Below are 10,321 nucleotides of genomic sequence, written 5' to 3' on the forward strand. Positions count from 1 at the left end.
TACAAATTGTAGTTGAAAGATAATATTCCAATTGAGTCGTTTTGGCAGTCTCAGTGGAAGTTAACGATGGAAAAATCAAAGGTTGTTTCTTGATTTGTAATAACAGAACATTTTTTTTTTTTTGTATGTTTGTGTGCCTATGGTGAGATGGTCTCCCATGAACTTGCCCAGTAGTTTTGTATATTTTTTATGCTTTATTTAAACAGGTTTTTGTTGTTGCAATCATTATTATGACGAAATTAATGTGTGCTTTGTCAATATGCTCAACTTCACGAGCTCTGATCTCCGATAGGCTTAATGTTTCTTATTTTATTAACTTGTTAAAGTAGAAAAGTTGAAGCAATTCAAAAAGACTACCCGACAATTTAATGGTATAATCTCGGTAAACAAATAATGGTGATGGTAATGGTCCTGATTAGTGAAGACAAAGATGTTTCAATCTAGCCAACGTAGTTGTCAGGTAGTGGTAATAGTTTAGTGCTGGTGAACGGGTAAGGCTAAGGGTATGGTCGGGTGGTGGTCATGATTTATGAAAGAAAGATATATCAATTCCTCCACCTCAAACGCTACCCGGTATAATTATATCTATTAAAGCAAAAGTGATGCCTCATTATTCAGATTGTGATAATTCCAAATATGTTATACTATAGAATTAAAATTTCATTATAGCAGGAAAAAAATGAAGGCATACTTTGGGCATTCGACTAACGTTAAGTAACAGTTTGTAAAAAGAAGGTTTTCTAGCCATCAAATTCACAGCAAAAAAAACGATATTGAAAAATCTATTTTCTAACATTTTTTTTCAAACAGTTCGTGGTAACGAACTGTAGTAAGGAGCGATCCGGCTCAATAGTAACAAAAACTCTAAAAAATTTAATTTTGATATCAATAGCTACATCAAAAGAATCGCATTTTAAAGCTGATTTTAAATATATAAGTTTCATCAAGTTTAGTCTTAGCCATCAAAAGTTACGAGCCTGAGAAAATTTGCCTTATTTAGGAAAATAGGGGGAAACACCCCCTAAAAGTCGTAGGATCTTAACGAAAATGACACCATCAGATTCAGCGTATCAGAGAACCCTACTGTAGAAGTTTCAAGCTCCTATCTACAAAAATGTGGAATTTTGCATTTTTTGCCAGAAGACAAATCACGGGTGCGTGTTTATTTGTTTGTTTTTTTTTTTTTTTTTTTTTTTTTTTTCCCCAGGGGTCATCGTATCGACCAAGTGGTCCTAGAATATCGCAAGAGGGCTCATTCTAACGGAAATGAAAAGTTCTTGTGCCCTTTTTAAGTGACCAAATAAATTGGAGGGCATCTAGGCCCCCTCCCACGCTCATTTTTTTCCCAAAGTCAACGGATCAAAATTTTGAGATAGCCATTTTGTTTAGCATAGTCGAAAATCATAATAACTATGTTTTTGGGGATGACTTACTCCCCCACAGTCCCTGGGGGAGGGGTTGCAAGTTACAAACTTCAACCAGTGTTTACATATAATAATGGTTATTGGGAAGTGTACACACGTTTTCAGGGGGATTTTTTTTTGTTTTTGGGGGTAGGGTTGAGGGAGGGGGCTATGTGGGAGGATCTTTCCTTGGAGAAATATGCCATGGGGGAAAAAATTCAATGAAAAGGGCGCAGGACGAATCTGGTCACGTTAGAAAAAACGTCAAATTAAGAGCTTAATATACAATGCTGGGTGTTCGGAGCCTCTCTATTATGGAGTATAATTTGAAAATGAAACAACTATACGAGCGATAAAGCATATATACCACAACCATAACTCAACTAACGAAAGAACTACTAAGAGATAACACAACTATAAAGCGAAAACAGGTGAAAACTAACAGGAAAATAAACGAACTAAGAGGTGGAAGGGGCCCAGAGAAAAAATATAATCCTTTTTCAATTTTGAGCCTAACTTCCGCAAAGGAGTAATAATGTCAGAAGCCCCGAAATACCGAATTATTTTCTTTTCAAACAGTTCGTGGTAAGGAACTGTAGTAAGGGGCGACCCGGCTCAATAGTAAACGAAACTCTAAAAAACGGAATTTTGATGCTAAAAGATACATCAAAAGAATCGAATTTTTACGCTGATTCTAAATATATAAGTTTCAATTAATTTAATCTTTGTCATCAAAAGTTACGAGCCTGAGAACATTTGCCCTATTTTGGAAAAAAGGGGGAAACATCCCCTAAAAGTCATAGAATCTTAACGAAAATCACACTATCGCATTCGGTATATCAGAGAACTCTATAGCAAAAATTTCAAGCTCCTATCTAAAAAATGTGGAATTTTGTATTTTTTGCCAGAAGACAAATCACGGGTGCGTGTTTATTTGTTTGTTTGTTTTTTTGTTTTTTTTTTCCCCAGGAGTCATCTTATCGACCAAGTGGTCCTAGAATGTCGCGAGAGGGCTCATTCTAACGGAAATGAAAAGTTCTAGTGCCCTTTTTCAGTGAAAAAAAAAATTGGAGGGCAAATAGGCCCCCTCCCATGCTCATTTTTTCCAAAAGTCAACAGATTAAAATTTTAAGATAGCCATTTTGTTCAGCATAGTCGAAAACCATAATAACTATGTCTTTGGGAATGACTTACTCCCCCACAATCCCTGAGGGAGGGGCTGCAAGTTACAAACTTTGACCAGTGTTTACATATAGTAATGGTTATTGGGAAGTGTACAGACGTTTTCATGGGGATTTTTTGGTTTGGGGGGTGGGGTTGATGGGAGAGGGCTTTGTGGGAGGATCTTTCCTTTGAGGAATATGTCATGGGGGAAGAAAAATTCAATGAAAAGGGCGCAGGATTTTCTAGCATTACTATAAAAAAAAACAATGAAAAAATAAACATGAAAACGTTTTTTCAAATGAAAGTAAGGAATAGCATTGAAATTTAAAACGAACAGATATTATTACGCATATGAGGGGTTCTAAAAATACTTTATATTTTTTTTAAAATATAAAAATACTATAGGGGTTCTAAAAATACTTTATAATACCTCGCTCTTTATGCTAAAATATTTTTTAGTGATTTCAACTATTTATTCTACGGCCTTTTCGATTCAGGGGTCATTCTTAAAGAATTGGGACAAAACTTACGATTTAGTGTAAAGAGCGAGGTATTAAAGAGGGTACAAACCCCCTCGTACACATAATAAAAATATAAGAATATAAAAGTTTGTTACGTAAGTTAATTCTTAAGTTACGTATATTTTTTACTAATAAAAACGTTCGTTGAAAATTAAAAGTTCTAGTAGCCTTTTTAAGTAACCGAAAAATTGGAGGGCAGCTAGGTCTCCTTCCCCACCCCTTATTTCTCAAAATCGTCTGATTAAAACTAAGAGAAAGCCATTTAGCCAAAAAAAAATAATATACTAATTTCATTTCAATAATTTATGTGCGGAGAGCCAAAATCAAACATGCATTAATTCAAAAACGTTCAGAAATTAAATAAAAAAAACTAGTTTTTTTAACTGAAAGTAAGGAGCGACATTAAAACTTAAAACGAACAGAAATTACTCCGTATATGAAATGGGTTGTCCCCTCCGCAGTCCCTCGCTCTTTACGCTAAAGCTTTTAATTGTTTTAAAAAGTAGAATTGTGGCAAAGAGTCAAACTTTAGCGTAAAGAGCACGGGACTGCGGAGGGGACAACCCATTTCATATACGGAGTAATTTCTGTTCGTTTTAAGTTTTAATGTCGCTCCTTACTTTCAGTTAAAAAAAACTAGTTTTTTTTATTTAATTGTATTCAAAGACAGATGATACTTCAAACACAGAAAAACGAAAAAGTAATATCAATCATCTCAGAAATCTGTCCTCATTTGATACAAATGAAGAAAACCAAACTTACAATAAACATTTCCTATAAAGTTTAAAAACAAATATCAAATTTTACAACAATAAAATGGGCAATAAGCTAAGAAAGTGCGACAAAAATTGAATATGTAAAAAAGTGTAAAATGTAATCAAAGAAGAAAGTTTAATAAGCTTAGAAAGTTAAAAAGGAAATATTGAAATTTCAAACACAAAAGAAAGGTAAAATCAGAAAACTTGAAAGTAGCAAAATTCAAGTAAAAAGTAATCTATGACCAGTTTTTAAGTTTGAAATAAACTAGATAGATTTTCACTTCCTTGAATAACTAAAAGTATTGCTATGTCATATTTTTGTGACATTCTGTTTTCTACTCTTCCTTTCTAACTCTTTAGATAATACGAAAATGCTTATAACTAAGCTAAAAAATCTTCTGAATTTTTGTTATGCTGTTTTGATCTACTAGTGTTTTTATTTGCATGAAACTCACTTAATCTTATTTTCAGACCATGGCTCCTCCACCACCCAAAGACCCACAAGTATCTACATTTCCAAGTGTAATATCTCTACCATCTTCTGTCGTAACCAAACCCATATTGCCAGCAGGTATAAACACAGTCACCACTGCATCAAATGGCTTAACAAGTACCATAAATGGTTTCAGATCTGCACCAATTATTCACCCTTCAACGACCCAAATGACAAATTTATTAAGCTCACTTAATCAGGGGCAAAGTATAGACCCAGGAATAATTTCCATGCTTGCTGGGGTAGCGGTTCAACCTCAAGAAACTCAGACCAATACCCTCATTTCGTTACTGATACATGCTTTGCAGTCAACACTAGATAAGAAAAATGTGCAGCCAGTTATGCAACCTAACCCCTTGGCTGCACTGACAGGACTGCAAAATGAAGTGCACCAGGCTCAGTTGCAACAGCATATGATAAATTTATGGAGTATGCAAGCGTTCCAGCCTCCTACTCCAGCGGTAGTACATACTCCAACGGGTAGTAAGCGAAAATATAGTCATATTTTACCTTCTCCGGAAACAAGCCCGGAAAATGGTTATATTGGCCAACATTCACAAGGAATTGGTGGACATTATGCGGACTCTTATTTAAAAAGGCTAAGGAAAAACTAGAGAAATTTAAAGCTGTATTACTTTCGTGACATTTTAATTGAATTTTTCAGAGGCTAAATCATTTAAGTCAATATTTTAAGATTTATCATCAAATCACCCGACCGACGATTATTTTTTAATTAAGGGTATTCCCAAAAATGAAAATCAATTCAACGAATTGAAAATACTGGCTAATGAATGCTCAACAGTTTTTCTTATGTATATTTCTTTTGCTCAAAAACAAGAGATCACCCAAAAATCCTAGAAAAAACTTTTCCGTCGGATGCCCCCGGCAAAAACGATAGCAAAGATCATATCCCCTTTTAATTTATACCATTGTTTGTTGCTTTTTTTAACTTAATTGATTTTGCCTCTGGACGCTTCAACTAATGAGCAAAGTTACAAATTGAAAATGAACTTGATTGTCGCAAGTGAAATTGCAGCAAGCCTTAGCACTTACGTGCTATTACGGTGGACTATTAAACTAATTTGAGAAACATAGGAGCTTTTAAAAATGATAATTCTTGTGATTTACGCGATGTTACAATTTTGACACTAAAGTTAAGTTCTGACGGAAGACGGTGTGTTTTTTCGAGCGAAAACGATCGTGCGAAATGACTCTGCCAATACTTTGGCCAACAAGCCAACTACCAACAAGCTTCTGTTTACTTTTATCAGAATTTTCCCGGCGGGAAAATACATTTTCCATCCCTTAATCGGAACACAAAAGAACCGAGCATTTCGCTCACATTTTTTGCTTACAGCGGGTAGCCTGAAATCGGGTAGCGGGTAGCGGATGCAATACTAAGGTTTGGCTCTTGTCAGAATGTAGCTTAAGCTGTCAATTAACTAGAAGTATGTAGATTTTACGCGTAATTCTACGAAGTTTTAGTGCTGGTGAACCAATTTTGTAAAGTTGTTTTAAGTTTATCTTCTTTTATTATTTATGTTTCTTTGTTTGATCGTATCAGGATCCTCGGTGAATGTCGTAGTCCAGTTTTTTTTTATCCTATGTAATGAATGTTATCTTACACAAATGTAAAAGATGGTAAATTATCCTTTCTGTTAAATTTCTTTATCATCTAGTGTAATTTGGTATTTGTTTACGCAAAGGTATGAATCTCCTCCATGAGTGCTGTGATTTTTTCTTTGTCTTTTTTTATTCCGTGCGAGGAATTTATCATGTGCTGGGAACATAAATGTAAGATGAGGCAATATATTTTAAGCTATTAAGCTCTCCTTATAATAATTATGCAACATACTGTTACTAATAAGAGATCCTCTCAACTCCAAGCCACTAAAAGGTAACACTGCTATTGCTATCGACTGCTATCGAACTAAATTGTACGTCTTTCGGGATTTTTCGTGCCTCTTTTAACGTTTTCCTGTTACCTCTCTTCATCTTTTTTGAAAACGTCCTGCTTTTTGTTACATCCCACCTTACTTGCCAAAAAACTCAAATTTTACCTCATTTGTCTATCTATCATCTCTTATCCATAATGCTTAACATGGTCCTCCTAGTCTCTCTTCAATCATAGCCTTAAATAGTGAAACCGATCCCATATTTTAGCAAATTATTTTTTAATATAAAGTTGCTCAAATGATTGCTTAACCTTCACAATTCCAGGCCTCTGGAAGTAGGATATGCTGATAAATAATGGATTGAAATTAATTAGTATTTAAGAGAAGTGCCTATAGTTTTGCTTTACGTCTAATATTGCTGCAGAAGATAATATTTGGATATATTTTATTGACAGTAAGATAATTATTAGAAAAAAGACTTACTGTTTGCAAGCACCATATCCAATAACATCAATTGGTGGGCATGGGGCATTCACCCCTACCTTCCACAGACACTTGCAACCCCAGATTTTAAATTGGTATTGCATTGGGGTATTTGCATTGAAAAAAGCGTCAAAGCTACCTCCTCCCCAATAGGTTTTGAAACATCAATTTTTGCACACACACACACACACACTCCTCCCGTAATTTCTGTAAATTGAAGCCACCGTCTATGCTAGTAATTTTGGGAAATAAACTAACCACAACTTTGAAATCAATTGTTATTATGACTCTCACAGCAAATTAACAACTCAACTAAGCATAAATAGTAGATTAAATTATTTTTACAGATTTAATTGAAGAATTTTCGTTACTATTTTTAACCCTACAATCAGTTTAAAAATGAAAACTTTTTTAATGAGTACTTTTAATGTGATAAGCAAACCAATATATACGAATGTTAGAGTTGTATAAATAAAAGCTATCCTAAGCCGAAAAATAATAAAAATCTAATAAAAAAGCATAGCCTCACATTTGAAACTCCGCAATACAAAATTAAAGCAAATGTTGGCGCTTATTTTATTTTTTTGGGAATTTTTCAATTTTGAGTTATCAAACAAAATAGGAAGAGCCATAATTTTAAAAACAGCACAAATATTCTAAAATTCATTGTCAAGTGACAGTAAATACTCGAATATTATTAGAATCTCAGCATGAAGGTAATGCAATAAAGCTATCCTAAATTTTATTACCTAGTAGAAATTAGATATTTGAATCTCATTGAAGTCTCAGTCCAGAATTTCAAAAGTAGCAGAGAGATTCTAAATTCTATATCCGAGTAACAACTTGGATATCATAATATTTATTTAGAATTTTGGCATGGGAATTCTGTTATGTATCTCCAAACAACAGCTAAAGATTCTAATTTTATTACATTGTCAATATAGAGACTTTAAAAGCACCATACAGACGCTTAGTTCAAATTGAATATCATAATATTTATTTAGATTTTCGGCATGGGAATTCTATTATGTATCTCCAAACATCAACTAAAGATTCTAATTTTATTAGATTGTCAGTGTTGAGACTTTAAAAGCACCATAGAGACGCTTAGTTCTAATTGTCGTGCGGCGATTTGAATGCTGAAGGTGGCTGAAGGGCGACAGATGTCTACTTTTTTGATGATCGTGCTTACCAGGAACTGTTGAAATGGTGGGGGTACAATCGGGGCAAGCTTTTGCGAGTGCTCTGAGTGGAGGGTAACCATAGTCAAAGTTTTGTTTAAAGGCGATTGCTTAGGCCATCCCCTAGTAAGCATAAAGTTTGTGCGGGAGAAGTAATTTTCGTAGGAATCCGACATAAAGAACAGCCATAGGTATAATGTCTACGATTGAAGACAGTTATTGAAAAATCCAGTGCAAATATTCTATTTCAGGATAGAAAAAAGTGGGTAGTCCAATTTACCCTCATGCCTCTTTACCCTCTGGCTAAGGAAGTATTTATCATCTATCCTCTGATCTCCTTGGTTTTAAGGGATAACCGATTCCTTCAATCAAACAAATTCCTTTTTCTTGAAGATTGGATAAATTAAAGAATAGTCTTTTATTGGACTTGATCCAAAACTAAGGATTTCAAAAGAACCCCCCCCCCCCTAAAAGTATTACCAAAAATTAGCTTGACTTCAGAGATTACTTTAGAGGTGCACTTTTTTTTATTAGAATAGGTGGCATTCCAAATTGACAAATTTAACCAGATGTTTATGGCATAGAGCAGGGAGCGATGGCTATAGAATACAAATTCTGAAATTTATCACAAATACCAAACATCCTATTTTTAATTTCCATGATGAATAAGTCCTATCTGATGATACTTAATTCTAAAAAAAGGCTTTTCGGATCAAAGTAGAGCAAATTTCTAATGGTCTCTGTAGTTATATTTTTTGGGGGAATGACATTTGATTTAGTTCTCTCGACACTCCCTAGGATTATAATTTGCAGTTATAATTTATGATTACAATTTATGGATTGTTATAGCTATGATGGTTAACACGGCAGTGTCAAAGGGCCAAGTGGCTTTGCAGTCATATTGAATTGGCGTTACAGCTCTCAAGTTTTCTCTATTTTTTCTTTGCCCCTATTTTTCTTTTCTTTCTTTTTTTTCTTTCCTATTTTTATTTGATCCTGTACTCAGACCAAAAGTTTTATAGACTCTCAGATTAACTTATAACCGGATTAGTGAATTAATAACTCAGTTCCTTATTTAACTGCCTGAAGATTCCTTGGGATGGTTATCCTTCGAAAGATAATTATTTTTCTATCTAACTAGTGCTCTATATGCGGCAAGACTGTAGAATAAAAGAGATAAAAGTGTTGACAAAATCTCCCGTAAAAAATCCCTAGTTTAAGCTATTACGCTGTTATTAACATCACTGCCTAAAACTCTCTTGAAGTTCCAGATATATTAGCGTTAATTATCTTATAAATTGTAGCTTTTCTCATTTTCTCTAGCTTTTCTCATTTTATTAGTTAAGTATGGCTTTAAATTTATAGAAAAAGTAGTTTTGAAACTATAACTTCGATTGAAAGTATAACGTAGCTAAAACTCATATAAATAGAAAAGAGATATATATTTATTAATCCCTTCCTCTTCTTTATAATTTGTCAAAATTCATACCTATAAAATTCTATCAGCCGTTTAAGTTGTTAATTTATTGTAGTTTTTTTCGAGTTTTTTCCTTTTGTTTGTTTTTCTGATTTTATAGGCTTCTAGCTTAAAAATTTCCAGTCAAATTATGTGTTCCCTGCATAATTTTTAGCATCTTATTTTTCTACTCACCTAAGATTTTAAAATTTCAACGAAAGGTGACAATTTTTATATAATTCCCTAACTGAAGTTCAACCCATTTCCATCTACCGAATTACATTTTGAAATGGATGTACGTAGTTTTTAGATTGAAACACGTCAAAAATTATTTACCTTTTTTTTTTTTTTTTTTTAAGGACGCTTAGATCCTTCTAAGGAATAATATAAGTAATATCATAATTCTTGCTTTGTGAGAGGAATGATCTGAGACCATTGAATTCAATAACGTAAAATCAGAGCCTTCTCGTACAAGTTAAAGCTGCAAGCTTCAGGCGAAATTGCTTTTTTTTTTGGGGGGGGGGGACATACACGTTATAAGACGAAAATTTTTCAAGTCCTGACACAGTAGCAGACAAGCGTCGAAGGCAAAAGAACTAGTGCTAAGCCATTGTTATTACTCGTGATAGGAAGCTTTCTTTCAGATTGCAATTCAATTTGGTTATCTACTACTAAAAAATCATTGAATTAAATACTTTAATTTAATTGATTACTTCATTGGAAACTTGGATGTTTCTTCAACTTCAAAACAAATTGAAAGTAAACCCCCAGAGTCATTGTACGTAATTCTAGTTGATAAACATATATTGCAGGGTTGATTAAACTGTCTATGAACATAGTGAATTTTCACGGTTTACTCTAATTGTTGTCTTGTTTTCCTTTCAAAAATTATCTTAAAAAATATTGTGTGAAATTTTGATTTTAGTTCGTGTTGGAAAATATTGTTTTAACTGTTATGTACAACATA

The sequence above is a fragment of the Artemia franciscana genome, chromosome 11 (assembly GCF_032884065.1).
Source record: "Artemia franciscana chromosome 11, ASM3288406v1, whole genome shotgun sequence".
Taxonomy (NCBI): domain Eukaryota; kingdom Metazoa; phylum Arthropoda; class Branchiopoda; order Anostraca; family Artemiidae; genus Artemia; species Artemia franciscana.